The sequence below is a fragment of the Osmia lignaria genome, chromosome 10, assembly GCF_051020975.1.
Source record: "Osmia lignaria lignaria isolate PbOS001 chromosome 10, iyOsmLign1, whole genome shotgun sequence".
Lineage (NCBI taxonomy): Eukaryota > Metazoa > Arthropoda > Insecta > Hymenoptera > Megachilidae > Osmia > Osmia lignaria.
Genome location: NC_135041.1, coordinates 6703708 through 6724104, shown reverse-complemented (window position 1 = coordinate 6724104; position 20397 = coordinate 6703708).

The following is a 20397-nucleotide window of genomic DNA, read 5'->3' as shown; positions in this document are numbered from 1 at the left end:
AAGTACCCATAAACTTACCAAGGATCACACCTTCGAGACTCTCAACAGTGACATAAAAATCTTAATAGACGTCACTACTTCCGGTCAGTGTGCATACATCGTACATTACGATGAGCTAAAATTTCTCTACATATATTATACTTAGCTTTACACCAATGTTTTTCACACCAATAATTTGGTAGTGTACAATATAAAAATTCCCCAAAATAGTTTTTTCATTAATCACATTTTGGATATAAAAAAATGTAAAATTACAAGAGCCATTAATTTCACAAATTATGATACCACTAACCCTTTCTTCTTTATATCAAAATGGAATTTATGCACCAACATAATTAAAAACGAATTTAACGATAACATAATAATCAATGGTACAGATTTCCACTAAATAATGTGTCAAAATTATTCAGGATAATTTTACCATCGAGTAAAAGCAAAATTACCGAAAATATGACAAAGAGAGAGGATTAAACGAGCAAAAGCGAATATAAGCATTTCTATGATACAAATTGCAGGGAACATAAATAACGGCGATAAACGTTTATAATTTAAAATATGCGGAACTTTTAGCGACGTTTTTGCGAAACACCAGCGAAATACAGCTGCACAATATTTTAACGACGAAAATACGCGATAAATGCAGCGTAACGTAACGCAATCAGAGTGCAAGCGGCGCGGCGCTTCAACGGGACACACCTAACCGCATACATACGTGTACACATACTTCTCTATATATACATATGCATGCTCGAATGCACGCTTGATCTCAATTCCTGCTTCCTCTTGCAGTTTAGCAGACGGGATTGTTCGTGTGTGACAATAGATGAAATTGATGTCGGATTGGTGTGCGTTTGTAATTTCAGTGTACCAAGGATTCCGCGATGAATCGTGTCCTTTCATTCTTTTTCCTTTTCTCTCGTGGCAGTCTGGGAAACGATTAACCGTATGATCTGCAGAGAAATCAATTTCGAGGGAAAATTAAATCCCTTTGGCTAATTATACCGTGTACGAGCTGCTGTTAAACCTTGCAGTTTTCTGTATTCCACCTGTCTACGATTTAGTGGTAATAATAAAAGAGAGGATGGAATTGTTTTTGATAAAACTTCGAAGAAATATGAATGTAAAAATAACATTCAATCATCATACTATCATTTGCGTAATTAGAATCTTTTCTGGTATGGACCAGGTCCCTACTTAATTACGCTTCTAATTACACAAATCAAAACTCATTGTTTCTAAAACGAATAATCAACGATTTCATGAAAGATAATTCAGATTTAGGCGATGACCCGAAAAGAGAAGACAGTGAAACGGCCGCACGAGGCAAGATCTTTTTAGATCTAGGCAAACTTAGAAAGTGTTCGTTGTTTCTAGTCGGCCGTGAACTTCTAAAGTAATCATTTATTCTGCTTTCATTTGCTCACGATTACGAAGCAGGTTTTTTCACGAAATTATTTTGTATTCTGTGAATTCTTTAAAGCTAAACGGTCCATATTATTTTTCCTTTAAAACACCTTGATCCTTTATAAAGAAAAGATTGTCGAAATACCGAGCATGGTAATGTTCTCACCTAAGTCCTCCCACACTCCGGGTCTCCGAAGCAATTGTGCTCGATACTGTACATATCGTGATGATACTTCTATACGGAAATCCTCGCGCAAGTACAATAAATACATTCTACGACCCATGAAGATCGTGTCTTCGCGATTACCGTCAATCTACTGTTTTCACTGTGTACAAGGGAAAGTCGAGTTTCCTTTTTTGTATGAAAGAGAAAATCTGCAGGTACCTACGTTTGAGTCATTGCACCGGCGAGATTATAAAATAATTTAAATTCCTGCATGCTTTCAAAACCTAACTCTATTCAATGTTATTCAATGTTACCGAATTTTTCACTGAAGCTAAATATTTTATAATAGACAAAAATAAGTGATGATATATTTTATATTATGTGCTGTTATTCCATATACGTATTTTGTGTTTAATCAGTTTTTTAAAACACAAACGTTTAAAAATGATGACCTCGATAAATTGCAAGAGATTACCGGACCAACCAATTTATTCATATTTATTGAATTTTTGCACGAATCGGGAGCGTAATCTGAAACGAAAATTTAGTTCTATTTCGCAAACGAATAAATTCAACGGTGTACAACAACCATAGTAACTCCAGCAAACTGTTCCATCTAGAATTGTACAATACATATATCATTTCTAATAACTGCAGACCTTGCAGTTTTAAATCTATTGTATTTGCTGATCTAAATTCGAAACATTAAGAAACGCGTTTATATTTCTTTTATCCACATCCGTGCATCTATCAACTTGTCCAGAACAATGGTAAACAATGACCAATTTTTAAATTGAACAGGAAAGTGTAATTCCTTTGACACCTATGCATATATTTTAGTACGGTACATAAAGTTTGATTTATGAAATTATTTTGAAGCTTATTATATAGAGTTTAAGTATTAAAATATTTAGAACACTGTTCTATTTGATAAGAAAAAAAAACGATTCTCATATAGAACAAGCTAAAGTGAACTAAAGCGAGATTCGTTCTAGAGCCAACCCTTTTTCGGCCGATAGAAAGTCAGTGATAGAAAGTCGAAACACTATAGCCCTCTTCTCAAGATTTTTAATCTTAGATACGGGTTGGCTAATAAATGGAGCGCCAAAGGTTAAACTTGAAAGTAAAGTGAAACTTCATCCCAGTTGACCAGACCCGAATGCTTCCAATACAAACAGCTCTTAATCATACCTAATTGCAATCTTGGTGGTACAATTAATCATAGAATAATTATAATCGTCAGACTTGCGACCTGTTTCATTCTGTTCCAAATGAACAGAAATCCGTGTAACTCGTTAGCTTCAGTTCAAAACATTTCGCGGAATATTCGTAACCATACCACCCCGCGGTGATTACAATAATTCCATCAAGCCAGCACACTGATAATTGACCAAAGTTTTCGGCGTGAAGCTTGTCTGGAAAATATTTCGAGGCCCGGTGGTACTCGGATTTTAATGCGGTCCGTGCTCGCGCGCGGAGGCCAGCATTTCCGTTTTTAATTGGCGCTGCTAATTGCGACAGCTTTAAATGCGCGATCCCCCGGACATCCGGAAGCGTGAAGATTTACGCAGCTAATTGGTAGCCTCCTCGTGCCGGTTCCTCGTGATAGGAACAGAGGAAACTCATCGCTGTTAACGAGCCGCCCTCACTGGCTCAGATTATCGTTGAAACAATTGTTTCGCTCGCCAGGCCGACCATGAAACGCAGTAAAGTTGCCTGTACGATCAAAGTTGAACATTGCACCTGTTAATGGAAGCCTTTTGTGGTGGAAGCCCGGCAAAACAGCCCCTTGTGTTGTTTTTATCGAATTAACGCGACGTAATGTCGCTGTCTTCGTACATGGGTTCTCAAGTTGAAATATAAGGGAAAATGATGGTTTTTTGGCAATTTTTAATACAGTACAAAGTTTGATAATTCCCTGTATTTCGGCCTCTTGAGGGGAATTATACATTCATTTGCGTGAAATTATATTGCGAAAAATTAGCGTATTCTATCGTATTTCCCAACGTATTCTATCTTACTTTTATTAAATACCCCTCAGAAGTACTTGTCGAACTCCGAATAATTAAAATCTTTTTGCAAAGCTTTCAATTTCAATTCAAGCATTTGAATTTTTCTGACATTAACGCAATTTTCTCATTGCGGTGGTTACATAGTGGTTGGCAAGAGACTCGGGTATGTAGATACGTATGACGAAACTCTTGAAACGCAAAGGAACCTAATCAAAAGAATCAGCTCCGAATCGATGAATCCGTTTCCCATATCTTTTGAAGTATCCGTTGTTGAAGAATCTTCGTTCAACTGAATTTTCATGCATCGCGTATAAATATTCAGGAACGAGCATTAAATTTGCAAAGAAGCGATTCCCTCATTGGCACGAGGCTCTCAACCTATTTCATATCGGCTACTAACTGGTACCTTGATATCGAGGGAAATAACCAGGCATGATAATTAAACCGTCGCCCGATCGGTATATGGAAACGCAATTTCCATGGACGCTCAATATACAGACGTGTGTCTTAACGATTACACACATCTTTGATTCTTGATGAATGTACAGACATGTTCAAATAATTAGATCAAACGACGAATACAAAATCATGCAACTAAGATTGCGGTGTATTATTATTTCCCCTTTTTATCCTAATCGTTTTAGAATCACAAAAAATTGAGAAAATTTCCCATAGGTCGATAGGAATTCGGGGTCTAATTAATTAAAGTTTAAGTAAAATTTAAGTTCCACCCCTCATGTTGAATATATCAAGATTAATCTAAGCTTTCCACTTAACCGAAACTACTGAATCATCGATGCACGCTGGCTACGCGAACAGCGAAATAAACGTTTATTATTTACGATAAATATTCGCGCCGGATAACGGATGATAACGAGTAAACGAATAGAGGGATGCGACACCCGGTCTATTCCATTTCGATCCCGCGATATCGAGGAATACATCGGAGCTAGTAATTAAACCATTGGCCGATCGCCGAGCAGGAAACGCAATTTTCATGGTCGTCGCTCGAAATGCGTCTAGGTGCGGCTAAATCTATACAGTAAGCTTCAAAAGTTTCTGATTTAACTCTACCAAACACCATTTATTCACCGCGTTAATCACTGAAGAATTACAGTGAACTCTTGATAACTTTCCACACTCGAGGCTGTAGAAGAGTAAATTTCTGAAAAAGGGAAATTTAACAAATGTCTCTAGTATAATGCACTGGAAGACAAGCATAGCCTAATATTTTCAAAACAACTGAATACTCAAACGATCCGACTCCGCTTCTTGAGTACGTACACACCCCTAGTGAAAAGTACCAATGAAAGTACGTGTGAAAGGCAATAAGTTTCGTTAGCCAGCAGCAAGTTATTAAGAGTCTACTGTAGACGTTTCGCACGGTTAAACTCCAGACGTCTGTTTCCCTGAAATTCCGATTGCCAAAATGAATCGATCGAAATAGCACAATTATCGTTAGAGTTCCGACAGTCGTTGCGGGGAAAGGATGGGGGATCATAACGACACACGGTCGAACTATTAACGGATCCTCGGTCAAAGGGCGGCTTAACCTACCGACGGAGGAACAGAGCGTGTCGATCGAACCGTGAAACACGTTGGAAATTGTGGCAACGTTAACAACACGGGTATCAGCAACGACAGTTACATCACAGCCGAGACGTGGACAACAGTTTCGAGCAAGCGTTCCTCACCCTTCGTCCACGCGCGACCCGGAGGATTGCATACAACTCCTGAAGCCCGACGTTACAACCCCATCTTAAACGGCCAATCTGGCGGTCGCGATCAATTTTCCAACACACCGAGGGGAAATGGTTTCTTCGTATTGCCTCGGCCAACGAGGAGATCCGGTGAACCTTGCCGATTCTATCGGAAAGCGGTTTTTAGACCCATCGTTCTTGGTTTGCTCAAGACCTCGCGATATGAAGTGGCGAACACCGCCATGGAAAGCGAATTTTCAAATTGAATTTCGGACCAGCTTGGATCTCGATCGTCGGAGCTAATTCAAGAAACCTTCTCATCGAGTGTCCGTGTTATCTTCGGTTGTGTTTTAGAATGCGAAATGGGAACGATTATTTACGATAATGGGTTAAGAATACTTCCTTTGAAAGAATAAATCGAATTTCAAGAGAGTTAGTTTTCACTGAAATGAAATCAAATGTATGGCTTTTGTTACTTTATTTATGTTAAAGTATAAAGCACATCATTAGGTTAAATTAAATTTGACACTTTTCGTTTTTGTTGTAAATTAATCTCATTCATCCCGTCATTTGGTAAAATTAATAGATTTCCCTTTGATTTTCTTTATTTCCAACAAGTCTCAGATTTTAACAAAATTATCATGGAAACGTTACTGTAAACATACTTATCAGCAAATTAATAAACCAGTGGACTGATAATGTAATTATTTTCAACTGAAATTAATTTATCCCCATGTTTAATGAAAAAGAAACCACTTCGATATAAAATTCACTAATTTTCTCTAATGAATCAGGAAACTTTTGTAGGTCTCCCAGCTGCTCGAATTTTACCAAATTATGCCTGTACCTATAACCCGTAAAACGAACTTTCAAAGCTGCAGTATTCAACAACACCACCTATCAACCCGTAAATTTAATTCAAACGGTTGTTTCTCGTTAAACATTTTCCTTTGACGTTTGAAACTCTCGTATCCAAAGGAAATTTCAGGCTGAAAGACTTTCGAGTATATTTAAAGCTGGGACGTCGAGGAGGACGAATTTCTGGTAGCAAAGAATTCATGAAATATGACTGATTTTCCGGTGACTCGGGATCGAGGGAAAGGGAGAAAGGTGGAAGCTTACAGAAATGGACATTCCAGGCGAAATTTCGCCGGAAGCTCGATTTCTGTACGCCGTTTGCGTCTTTTTCTCCGCGGGAACCGAGTTCGAGACGCGTTAAAAGTTTTAGCCCGCCTCGGGATGCCTCGGTATCGACGTTGAACTTTCCTAAAGGCTGTCTCACCCCCTCTCGTCTTCCGATTCTCTTCTCCACCATCCCTCTGCTATCCCTCTATTCCGGGTTGATCTCGCAGATATCGCACATCGGGGACGAATTCCCGCGGAAAATTTGTTAATATTGCAGACCCGCCGGGCTCGTGAAGCTCGTGACACAAAAAGTCACTCGGAAGCCTTCGAGACGGAAGTTTGTAAACGACACGGGCCGGTGGAAGGGCGATAGCGTTGATGCAAAAATTAAAAACTTGCCGCCTCCGTACACAACGGAGAGGAAGAAACATTCCTTCGCTTGTAGCCCGTGTCGCGATAAAAGCCGAGGTCTTTATACCACCGCCGTATAAACTTCCTTCTGTCTACGCACTTCCCGGGAACTTTAAATTGAATTAACCTAATAAAGTGTTGGTTCAACGACGAAACGCGTTCAACGCCGGAGAATACGAGTTGACACGGAACGTTTGCAGATTTTCCTCAGATTTTTGCGATACTGCACGCGCTCTCTAGTATTTGTCCTTCCACGGAGGATTTACTGCGGAAGACTTTAAACGTGACGAATCATACAAACAGATTTCAGTACGTAGAAAAAGAAAGAAATTAAAAAATACATCAACTAATGAAAAGTATCTAATAATTAGAAACCTTCGTTTCTTTTTTCTTCAAGATTCTTCTCTACATCTTAGCACCCTTAAAATTCGTTTTATTTAACCTCATCGGTGATTTTCCAGCGAAATGAACCGAGCATTTCGCGTTAATGCGAGGACCGGCGTTACTTTTAATTTCCTTTCGATCCCTAACGGGTTAATATACGAAGGATCGAGCAATCAAGCGAGGAATTAGAGGGCAAACGAAAATCCCAGCATGGCTGTTTCACCCTGCGAATCGAGCGTTCGTCTACGGTCTACGCGTGTACAACATTTACGATACTGTTATGTTTCCGGGCGATTAACGCGAGCTGGTGGCTGGAAAACGGAAACGTTTCACTTAGCTCGGCAAGCTTAAGCCATGAACACACGTTTTCTCTGAAAGCTACCTGAGAAAAGGTGAAAATCCGACGAGCAGAAAATATCGTTATTTACTGGATGTTTTATTTCATTCTTACATTCTCAATTTTAGAGTCCTTCTCAAAAAATTTATACAGTCGTACTGGTGGATGTAAGAGCTTCAGAATGTTTAGGCCTTTTTATAATAAAATGCTTAATTAGATTCTACATTCTTTTCTATACAGGTTAAATTTGATTTCATTACAAAATTTAACTAAAATTAATTTTATTCATTAATACATTACTTAATTTAGATTGTGTTAATGAAACAATAAAGAGAAAATTTTGCAGCAACATATTGTAAAAAATACTTAATTTTTTATTAAAATTGACTTTAATCACTGAGGCCCTTTTTGCATACAACAGTACAATTTTGTTCCATTGCAATTATGATAACTGTTATCGTTTGGTCCAGTTCGTCTTTGCTATATAGATCATAGATACCGGTATAACGGTGGCTGTATTTTAGGTAAGCCAAATCTGGCGATAGAATCGCTTTAGTCACGATACACGCATTAATTAACGTTTAATTTATCCAATTACATCGATCCGATTTCAATTAAAGTTTCGATTCGATCGCGGCTGGAATTACTTCACCGATCGACCGATGAATTTATAACCGCGTGCCGTCGCCTCGCTAAACATTAGTATTCACGAACGTTCTAATCAAAATACTGTCACACACGCCGCTTTAATTATTCCGGTTAACTCGCTTTTGTAAAAGTAATATTTCCTCGGCTGCGTTCCGCTGTTACCGCCCCGCCATTAATTCGCCCCGTTGACACGGATTACATTACCGCTTGGAAATTTCGCCAAGGGAAAGCTTAATTGCCGTTTTGAAGTGTCGCGAGGCTCGATAATCAGTCGGCAAATTGGGGATTACAGTTGCAAGAGAAGAGCAGGAAAAGTGGCTGTTTCGGATCGGTGTTAAAAGCAACACCAATTAGAAGGCTATCGTTATTCGACAACTGGCAAACGCGAGAGCACTCTAATACGCTTCATTAACGAGACGCGTTCGCATTTCTTTCTCGTTTCGTTTCAATCGACAGGAATCATGTCAACAGCTTCGGCAAACGCCATTTCGGAATTAATCAATCGCTTTGATACTAAATTTCTATGGATATACAGGCTGAGGGATTTAAGACAGGCCCGAGTAACTCATCCATTAGATGTTACATTACAAATGATTAATTTCATGACATAAAAGTAACGCGAAACAACACTTATGTTACATCAATTTAAAGCTTAAAGTTTGAAGAAAATTACTACATACACGTACCGTTTATTAATGTTCTTAATACAAAATGGCTGCTTTTCAAGTATTAAGTGTGTAATATTCGGTATGATAGTTCTTTGACAATCAATCATTTTATATTATGAACATTAATAAACGGTGCGTGTATTTAGTAATTTTCTTCAAACTTTAACCTTTAAATTGATGTACCATAAGCGATATTTTGAGATACTATTATGTTATCAAATTTTGTCGATCTCTTATACTCTTTACGTGTTCATCAATGAAAAGACCATTAATGTCAGGTAATAATTTAACGTTTTAGAAATATCTATATATTAAATCAATCTATTATTCTTATTTGGAGAAAATGTGCAATTTTAATAATTCACAATTATTTATTCAAGGCAACTATTAAATACGAATCGCAGATCTTAACGAAATCCTAAAAACGGAAGCCGTTTAAAATTTAACACTTCGTAAAACAAGGCAATACCTATTCAATTCGACGTTTCATCCAAAATCGATATTTCCATCAATCGTACCGTTCGAAGTCTTTCGGCTTCGATGCTAGAAGCTATAGCGATTTCATGAATTCTGTATGGGATAACGCGATTTCCGGCTGACGAGGATGCGGAGGAGAGTTCATCTTCGGAGAATGATGACCAACCGAATGCCGTTAACGGGCCTGTGTGTTCCATTAGTCGGCCAGACAGTTTCGGCAAATAAATCAGGTGTTCGACGGTCGAGCGGTGGTTTTTTCAAAGTGGATCGTGAACTGTTCTCGTTGTAATTGAAAGTTGCTATTAAAAACTTTCGAAAACTGCTGCTAATAAATCCGATTCTCTGTTAAGAGATTTAGAGAAACTACTCTCCGATGCTTTGGGTTCATATTTTATTCGTCGCATAATGCTAGCAAGCATTCGTGAAATGTTAAAAATGTTCAAGCAAGAGAAGAGAAATTTTTCCGAGAAACGAAAAAGCAAATGGAATTGTTAAAAATTAAATTATATGTAAAACTGTACTTTGGATTCCCATCCTTTGAACACATTTACGTCGATTTACCTTTTCATAATAAAAATTGAAAATTGGAGATTTTTTCAAAAACTTTTCTGCTATATTTATACTTTCACTTGCAGAAAGTTACTTGATCGTGGAGTAATTTAAGGAAGCAAGAAATCACCGAGTCACCAGTTAAATCTTCTTCCTTGTTTTATCTAGGTGTTCCCCTATCAAGAATAAGATTGATACTTAATTTGTCGATTTCCGAGGCTGGATTTGCAACAGCCTCGAGCCAATCTACTCCCGGAACGAGAGGAAACGTCTGACCCGAATCACTGTTCTTCGTTTTCGTAGTAAACTACTGATCTTGGATGAACACACCGGGTTATACGTTTCTCGTTGAACCCAACCTTCCTCAACGATTTCACCCTTAGGCGGAATGATTAGTTTTAATTATTTCCACTCTTACTTTTTCGTTATTGTTCGAAATATTATTTTTCTTTAAAACTCTGCGATTCTTTCCAGTTGGTTTGTATTTCTATAGATTTTAAATTGCAATAAAATTGGATATTCAAAGGTCTCACTTTTTTAAAACCAAATTCCTATTTATGATGATAAAAATTTCTGCGTGATAACAATTAATTCGCCAAACTACTATATAATTATTCATTATTTTAAAAAATTTAAAATTTAAAATTTAATGGAATAAAGATATTTTTATAAAATTAAAGATAAAACAGATTTAATTATATGTTAAAATAATTGCGATAGTTATACTTATCGTTAAGTGATCTCTTAAGAGAAGAAATGAATCCTTGACGATACTTTCGGTAAAAAATCAGTCTTAAAAAAATTATTAATAATATAAACAAAATGTTGTAGAATAAGGGTAATCAATACACCGCATTAGCGTACAGTTGAACGATTAAACAATGCACTTCATCCAGCAGTATACAGAGTTTCGTGCAGAAAAATTCGTTTGGGCGTCGAAATGATATCCGCGCGGCCGCGTATCGCGTGCATTTAAAGGCGGAAAATAAACGAGCAAACCAGAAAATCCCTGGCAGAGTTTAAATCGACGTAGATACCGGCAACAGGAATACGCGCGTGGCCGCCTACTCGCGTGAGCGTTCAACCCTGCTCGTTAACTTCTGCTAAACTGTACTTGACCGAATCAACGAGCCGGCGATTACGGTCTTGGGCGGGTAACAGTTTTCCCTCATTTCGTCGCCTTTTCCACGGATTTCACGGGCTCCCGCCTTTCTTCTCGCGCGTCTAAAGAGTTGCACGAAAACGTTCCTCCCGACTACCGTGCTCCTAGTCGTAGAATTCGTTGACCTGTTCGTACCGAAGGCAACTGTACGTTGCAATGAATGGCCAAGAGGGATGAAAAAGAATAAAAATCATAGGATAGACGGAAAAGGTGAAGTAGAGACGAGGAATCGTGCGTTAATTATATTTTGTAAATAAATTTCCACGGTTTTCATTTGTATACCTTGGACCCGAAAAATTCTAGTTATATTTTTTTAATGAATTTTTAATTTTCTGGAAAATTAAGGGGAAAATATTTTGTAAGGCTCTTTCATGAAAAATGTAGAGATTATCACAGATTGATCAAAATTCAATGAATTATTATACGAATTAACAAAATTGAATTTCAGCGTTTTCGCCTGTACCCTTCTTTTCAAATAAACAATGGGTGTTGCCGCATGGTATTACTAAAAAGAATCGGAAATTTCATGAATGTAAAAATACATTCGTTGAAAAGAAAAAAAGTTTATACCGCTTCGTGACAATATTTTCATTCCGGAAAATGTCACGCGGTTTATTTTGGTTAGCAATGTGTATTTTATTTAATCACTTATTTTCCGGAATTTAATTGCACCGCTTTAACGACGCGTTCGCATCAATTCCGCTTGAAATTCCATGAGTCGTATTTTGATTTTACGAGCGCGATGTAGTTTTACGTCTCTTGCGTGATATTCATCGTGGAGTAATTTTGTTAGTATAAATTGTGATGCACGCGAAATTGTGATCGTGGAATCGTTAAGAAAACGACGAAGGAGAATAAATTAAACAGAGAAAAAATTGTCGAATAATGTTCCTCTTTTTCTTCTGCTTTCTTTTGCAGAACTATGAAGGTACATGCACGTTGCAATCCCCAAGGAAACTTAAATTTGAAATGTACGGAAGTAAAATGCAAAAAAAAGCATGACAAATGGATGTATGTAGCTTGAAAAATATTAGCGAGTTCGTAATTAACTGAAAACTGATATGAAGTGTGAATTCATGACAATCGCTTTGATTCCAAATTTTCGTTTAATTAATCTTGCTCGACGGGTCACGCAACTCGCGTCGTGATTGCTTTAATCACAGTAATTTAACAGATTGGAAACTTTCGGCCTAACTATTCGTCAAGATCGATCCAGTAGACGTTAAACTTGCTGTCAACTGTATCACGCTAGACGCAAGATTTATACCCATCATTCTACACATTTAACACATTAACTTATAATTGCTGTAATTAGTATTAAATCGTTGCACGACATAATATAAGGTAATTTGAAAATACAAGGTTTAATACAATTTTCCGCTTTATTCTCTAATACACGGTCCAATATTGGTCTACCGTAACGTCATTTTCAGTCGGCTATTCGAAGGTTAATCATATGCCAGCACGGTAGGGAACAGAAGACACAAACAACCCGATATTTGGCGAGTAAATATGAATCAGCATGGGCGTAGATAATACGCAGCCAGGCATATTTTTGACAGTAATGAATGCCTATCCGAATCTACCTGACCTACCACCGGTACAAGGCTCGAGAGAGCCGACGAGGTTTTGTTTTAAATGTTTTCCACGCTGGAATAACGCCAGCCTGTGTCGTGGCACACCCCGGACACGTCTGACCCCCTGCTGCAGCAACGAATCCTCGGAAAAACGACAATGCCACGCCAACTCGCCGCCCCTCCCGCACCTTGCTTGCCGACCCTTCTAAATCGTTCGACTACTTCCCAAACCCTCCTTCCCGCCAACATCCACGATCGTATTTCGCGGCCTCGGGGAAAGCATTCGTGCGAACCATGGAGATTTTCCGAGCTACCCCGGAAAACTGCGATACACGCTGCTTTCGGTGAATAAATCGGTGTGTTAACCGGACGTATTAAAAGTAAAATGTACATATTGTGTAGAAAACAAATTATCTTTTTTTACCGTTGCCCTTTTTAATTAAAATAAATTTCAATTTTTGAACCAAGCGGGTCCTCGAAATTTTCATAGTCCTGGGCCCCAGAAATCTTAAACCGCTCCTGATCATACATTTATAGTTGGAATAATTTTATTATGTGTAACGAAACAATTCAGTGATTAATTATAATTTTCAATAATATTGATAATGGTATTGAAATTAAACTTGAAAGACTTTTAATCATTAATGAATCGAATGAAATTCGCGAAATTGCAGTTATTGTGACCGCGAGCGTTGCGAATAACTTGGTTGTGTAATTCGCTTTTTTGCCCCGGAAATACTCAATCGAGCAAACATTTATATCATAATGCATTAAACTAGCGGCGGTCGACAGGGCTCGAACTCTCATCAATTCATTCCGGTGTAAGCCGTTCCGACAAAAACACGGATTTTCGCTTTCATACAGTCCCGTTTGTTTTATCTAAATTAACACATTGATTTATTCCAACGATACGACTGTATACAATTTTTACCCGGTTCCCGACTCTGCATACTTTTTATGGCAGTTTCGAAAAACGTATCATTTCGTTCAAGTGAAATATCGCTTTCACACTCGAATGTACATCGTTCGTTGGATAACATTGATCATGACTTGTACTAGACAATTTTTCCTTCCAAAATTTATCCAGGATCCAGGAGATGCCGGCTTATTCGTCATTGGAAAATGCTTTTTCAGCGGAGAATTAAAAACTACCTATATAAATTTTAATTCAATTCATTTTTAACCTTTCAACTCGTCATTTAACATTTGACAGAATGCACTTCTGGTAAATTAGCTACCCAATTAAAGGGTTAACCCTTTGACTGCTGTAGACGCATAAATGCGTTTGGTCAAATGTTATTAAATCACAATGAAATGATAAAACGATAGAAAAAACATTTTTTAAATGATAATTTCTTATTTCGTGTACATAGAATGTTTAAACCTGGAGTATTAAACAATCAAAAATTTCAACACGAACACTGTATCAATCAATGCGATTATTTAAACGAGAGTTTGCGCGTAAACTCCGAAATCAACTCGTACATCAGGCACATGTGGGTCATTAATTAAACGCAATGCGTTACTGATTTGTAGTTAAGCGAATCAGTCAATTATCATTCAACACGTTCGCTGTTTCCACAAGCTTTCGCGTGCAGTTACGATAAAAGGAACTCTATTATTTCACTACTATTTTACGTTCTCCCGCATCAGAAAAAAAGGAAATAAAGAAGCGTGTTAAAGAAAGTGTAAGAGAATAAGTGTCTAGCCGAAGGAAGTCCACGTCAAACCGGCGAAGCGGGTTAAGACAGCCATTTATTTCCCGGCAACCTAATAGTAAAACAAGAATTCGAACGGTGTACGTTCATCCATGAAAACCACGAGGGTAAATCGGGCTATCGAGTTTGCAAGCGTAGGAAGAAGAAGAACAGTGTACAAGGGTATGATGAAGGAGTGGACGGAAGAAGAAAATAGGAAGAAGAAGGGACGGCGAAGTATCTCACGCAAAGCTGGAAGATAAGACGAGCGTCTTTCACGGTTCGTCGCATCTCAACAAACTCGGTGCGCGAGTAGGACGTAACAGAGGGTCGAGGGAGGATATTTTCCTTAACATCTCCATCATTTTGGCCGAGCTTTCTTTTCCTTTTATTCCGTTCCCCGGGCTGAAATAACACTGTCTGTCGGAATTGCGCGGAAAAAAAGTGCTCATTTGCAGATCCCAGGACCCAGACTCGACCGGCCGCGATATCATCCGGCTTTGTATGAATATCGTTAAACTTTTCGTCTCGAAATGCAAAGACCCGGATCTTAAGCTGGAATCACTGACGAAGGGTCCCTTAATAAGGAACATCGTTCCCCGTCCCCGCTACAGATTCTTCGTTACACTGCTAACCATTAGATGCTGCCATATTTTCGTTCGACTAAAGAAACGAGAACGATCTTGTTCCTTGCTTCCGTCATTTTTTTTTTTTTCGACTCTATAGATGTCGATACTTTGTTCATCTTTATCGTGGCCCTGGGAAATTGTACGAATAAGCGTCATGGAAGATTGAAGTTTGATGTTTATCAGAAAATGTGAAAACGTAAGAGAGTAGGTGAATATTTTCACGCTTATTTGTTAGTTTGCAATGGAAAAATTTATTTATGGGTGGGTTATTCCCGACCCAATTCGAGTATCGGGTGCCCAAACTTTTCGAGTTCTAGAATATCTAAACTTTCAAGAACCGAACCCGACCCGATCCTATATTTTCGGGTTTTGACATATCCCTAGTAATTTTATTCTTCTTTATTGTTTTGAATAGAAAATTCTATTTTGAATTGTATATTTTGATTTGAATTGCACTATACTATGTACTTACTTATCTTCTAGTACAGAGACAATGGCCATTATCGTACGTAATGAACGTCGGTGACCCATTCCTTTCTTCCATGCCTGTTATTTCCTCGTTAAAATAAAAATCATTAGACACACAATCGGATGAGAAGCTACTTTTTAACCAATAATATTTCCAAATTCCTTCTCTAACATTTTCCGCCCGTTACTCAACTTTGCGTTAAGCATCTGACCGCTTCGCGACAAATCCATTTCGACGTTTCAGCGAATTTTCACCGTAAAATTCGCCGCATTTCCCGCCGTATTCGCATTTCACCGTACCAGCATCAACTCCAAATTATTTGACCAGAAAAGAATTTTTCATATTCCGTGATCTTCTCGCGTTTCCTCGATTCCAAAAATCCGTGGTTGCGATTAAATTCTCGCGATGCCTTTTCTCGCTCGTCCGAATAATTCGCGAGTAATTCTCTTTGTGATTTCCTATTCGCGATGAATTATATTCGGTGATGTTTCGATTCATATATTAAAAAATGCAATTTACGCAGTTCGTTCTACTGGATTTCTTTTGTACGTGTAATTTTATTACAATTACGCGGCTGTACAGGACGTACGTTATGAAATTCTCGCGTTTGAACATTTTAAAGCTTGCGAGAACAGATTTCAGGAAACAGCATCGTGGATGGCAGGTTCATTACCTGCGGTTTCGTTCGCCACTAATCGTCGGAACGATCTTAATAGGCTAAATAATGACGGTGTCCATGGCCAATCACACCTTTTGCGTCCTGCAGCTAATTAAATATCTAACGCAATTTCATGAATGACGCAAGATGCTAGATATTCATAATCATAATTAACTTATAATTTTTAAAACTATCGCGTGTTCAACATAAAAATATCCAAAGTGACTAATGAATATTTATAATGAAATATAAAACCATTCAAATGGGTGTAATAAACCCATGGTTGTTCGTTGCATTGGAGAAGCAGAACTGCATAAGACAGGTGTACGGATTTATTCGACGTATTATAATCCCGTTCCATGGCACAAATCTCGGTGACGAATCAGCATTTTCACCGATACGGATCGAACGATCGCGGCGAATAACAAGGAAAGGGAGTCGTCCGAATGGATAGAGCAAGGCGGAAATAATGAGGCAAAGGAGAGGCCTGTTCACGGCTCCCACGAGCCATCCCGATGATGAAAACGACGAGCCTCGAAGGAAGCGTAATTACGCTTCGAGGACGCCTTGAGAACCGACGAGATTATGAACAGGGAGCGTGAGAGCAGACGAAAGCGTGTCGATGGCGTCGGGAATTAACCCGGTTAGTAAACACGTGTTCTGGTTTAAGGGAATCTCGATCTTGAGCAGCTTCTCCGCGACTGAATCAAGCGTTTACCTCCGAAACGAGCGGAATTAACTCGCTGAATGATCGCTCGACCCCCTTGTATCTCGCATTTGAATCAATCGTTCAATTACAATATTTCAACTAATTTCATCGAGCAAGCAAAAATTATTTAAACGTCTGTAGGCATCCATAGCGAGACAATTCGTTTAGCGCCTACACTAGGGATGTTCTGCTTCCCGAAAATCAACTCGAGATCAATCAACGACAGAGGGTAACATCGATCGAGCGAATACTTGTCCTCTTAAGCACCCGAAGTTCGGGTCGGATCGAATCTGAAAAATTCGGGCGAACTCGCTTGATCCTACCCAATTGCTCCCAACCCACCCCCATCCAAAAATCTCGGGTACCTGCACCCCCGTAGCCGACAGGCTTCAATAGATAGCAATAAAATCGTTAAATCGTTGTTTTGATAGCGGACGCAAAATATCCGTGATACGTGAAAAGTGTACGAAACGCAATGGTTCAATGCCGACGTCGCGACGTCCACGTCAGGGATTTTGTACGCAACAGCAACAGGTATTTCAGCGTTGTTTGCACGCAAACGTCTGCGACTGACATTATTAGCGCTGTCTGAGCGTTTCTTTGACGAGGCAAGTGTTTCCTTTTTTTTTTTTTCGAATCGCTGTCACAGTCGATTATTATGAAACGCGTGACGGGTTGACAACAAATGGAAACGGGGTTCATAGACGCGTTATAAAAATCCGGATGAAAGATATCGAGCTTGTTTCATTTGTATACGAGAAAATACGTGTTCCCGCGTGGATGGTACATTTTTCCCCGGCGAACGAAGAGCATAGCTTTGCGCGGAAGCTGCACACGGAGAGATATCGAAAACGAAAACGGTCTCTTTGAATCTAAAATGGAATAGTAACTGGAAGAAGTACGTGACACTCGGTGCAATATGTATCGAATCGTTGTCTCGTTCTGCTACGGAGAAACACACCGAGGCAGACAGGCAAATGCGATATTCAGGACGCGATCGCTTTCATAGTTCCGATCTCCAGAGATTCGGTCACATTAAACTTACATAATTTGCTTGTACTCTTTTCCAGGGTTTACCGTTCAACCGGAAGCAACGTGTACAAGAGACTGTCCTCCGACGGAATAGAAATGAATTCCACTACGGAAAATCTACGGTAAGTTTCATAAACACGTAATCTAATTTTCTAACTAAAAAATTTGGTGGGTTGTTTGCAAAAATGAACCCTAATTTGATAACAATTACGATTAAATATTTCTTTCATAAAGTGAAGAAATCTGATTTTAATCAAGTGTAAGGTATATAGTTAAATTAGAAAATGAAAGAGGAAGAAAATTCTGAACACTATTATCGTTATCTTAAGACGATCTGCGAAATCAATCGAACATTTTCAACAATGGAAAGAAATCTCTAATACATATCTTTATGGTGCCTAATTTCCTTCGAAGTAAATATAAAGTTGGCGGAGTTTTATGCATCGCATTCAGTTTCTATTGATGTTCCGACAGAATTGAAGCTAGCAGATAGGAGGAAGGGGACCCTCGTGAAATTTTAGTGACCCTATAAAAGCGGATGTTTCCTCGCAAATCCGTATGCTCGCGTTCTCCATCGATTCACCGAGTCTCGGTGTTATCAAAGAACTTGCACGGTTTCATCTTAACCATCGTAGCGTCTCACTTAACGACACCGTGATAGAATCAAAGCGCCCCGATCATCCGTTTTATTCCAGAATTCACTTCGCCAAATCACTTCACAAATTCTCTCGCCCGACGAGTCGAAAACTTCACCCATAACGATCTCTCCGTTTCCTTATCGATAATTAATTTCTTCCAATCGATTCAATTCTCATTCGATTACCATTTCAATTCGAGAATCTAAAAGTTCTTAGCACGATATCCACTTAACATTTCTTGTTACGACGTCTAGATACTTCTTTAACCTTCGAACAGCGGATCATGAAGAGAAGCCTTTCTCGTTTAAAAATAATACATTTTAATTTAAATTAATTTTCTTCTACATATTTTGTAAATTTTGGGTCTCGATTGAGCCAGACTTTGCTATTCAACGGCTAGAATAAAATAATTGCAAGAAATCAGGATATACCATCGTAAGTCCAAATAATGCACGATGAGTGGAAAAGTTAGTTTCTCGAGCGAAAATGTTGGGAAGAAAAGATAGCCAAGTGAAATTCAGCGTGTGGACAGCTTCGAAGTGTAAGCGGATATAAAGCTGATCCAAGCCGACAGAATCTCGCTAGGAGGTTCAGAAATCGGCTTAAAGCTCGATACTCTGTCGCGTTTCCATGAAGAGTGCAAAGTGTAGTGTGTACAGTATCCGAGAAGGAAGACCTAAGGATCCTAAAGGGATTCGAGCATCTCCAAGAATCCCGATACATTTTCGTACGCGTCTCGAGGACTGTAGCCAGGCGAAAGTTTCGTTGGTGTGCCGTTGCTTAAAGTAGCACCTTCGAAATGATCTCATCTTCCTTGTATAAGAGTGTGAATGAGATTGAGAAAGTTTTACAAGCTATTCAAGAGCTGTTGGAATAATTTATTGTTTAAACGTCGAAAGGTGACAGGACAATCGTGGAGTTTACTTTCTATATCCCGCGGCAAAATCATCGATCAGCTGATTTAACCAACTTGTATTAATTGTCGATCGGTCGATAATCTTTGGTTCTGATTCAAACCTGTTCCCTGCGGATCATTTTCTTCGGTGAAATTTCACGACGCAGAGGCCGTGTTAGAGGATTTTGGAACGTGATCCGATTCCGGCTTCTCCAATACCGGGATGCAATCATCGTTTGATGCCCGAGGGATGACCGAAAGAGGGCATCGAAGAAGGGAGAAGGGTTACCAAGAGAATGGACGAAGGATCGTGGTCGAGAATGAGATTTAGTTGGAGTCGGGAGTGCAGGGCAACAATCACGGACGATTGAATCGGCCTCGCGAGAGATATCGATTGCTACCAACCGATCGACCATCCTGTTTTAAGGTGCAACGACTGGAAGCAGCCTTGCAACTTGTAATTCGTTGTAATTGCTTTCTACGCTCAGCTTACGGCTAGTTGAGATCGAGAATTTAAGAGTATCGTTTAAGACTCTAAAGATTGGACGACAACGCCATTGCCGAGACCGTAAACTCCGTGAAATACTATTAGTGTAAAAATGAATACTCAATTATTCCCGTAAGAGAAATTTTGCGATTGTTAAAAATAGGATTTTGTCAATTTAATGAATTTATCATTCACCCTCATTTAAAAAAATTAAAGACAGAAATAACTGAAATGTATATGGCGCGAGTTAGATTAGGTTAGTTCTTTTACGCCATTTTGATGGTCTCTGCGGACCAATCAGATTATAGATAAAAATCAATATGGAGTCAAACTAACGTCAAAAACGTTGTTTCATGCATATCTTTTGAATGGATGAATTTCTAAAGTTAAACCATGTATTTTTAAATTCCTATAAAATATATAAGAGAAAATCAATAATTTTGCGTATCCCAGAGTAGAATTCAATCCAGATATCATTAAATACGTTCAAATGATAAGGATACATAGTTCTTATTATGATCTTCTTGCCTTGCTTATTTGTACAATAATTACATCTATTCTCA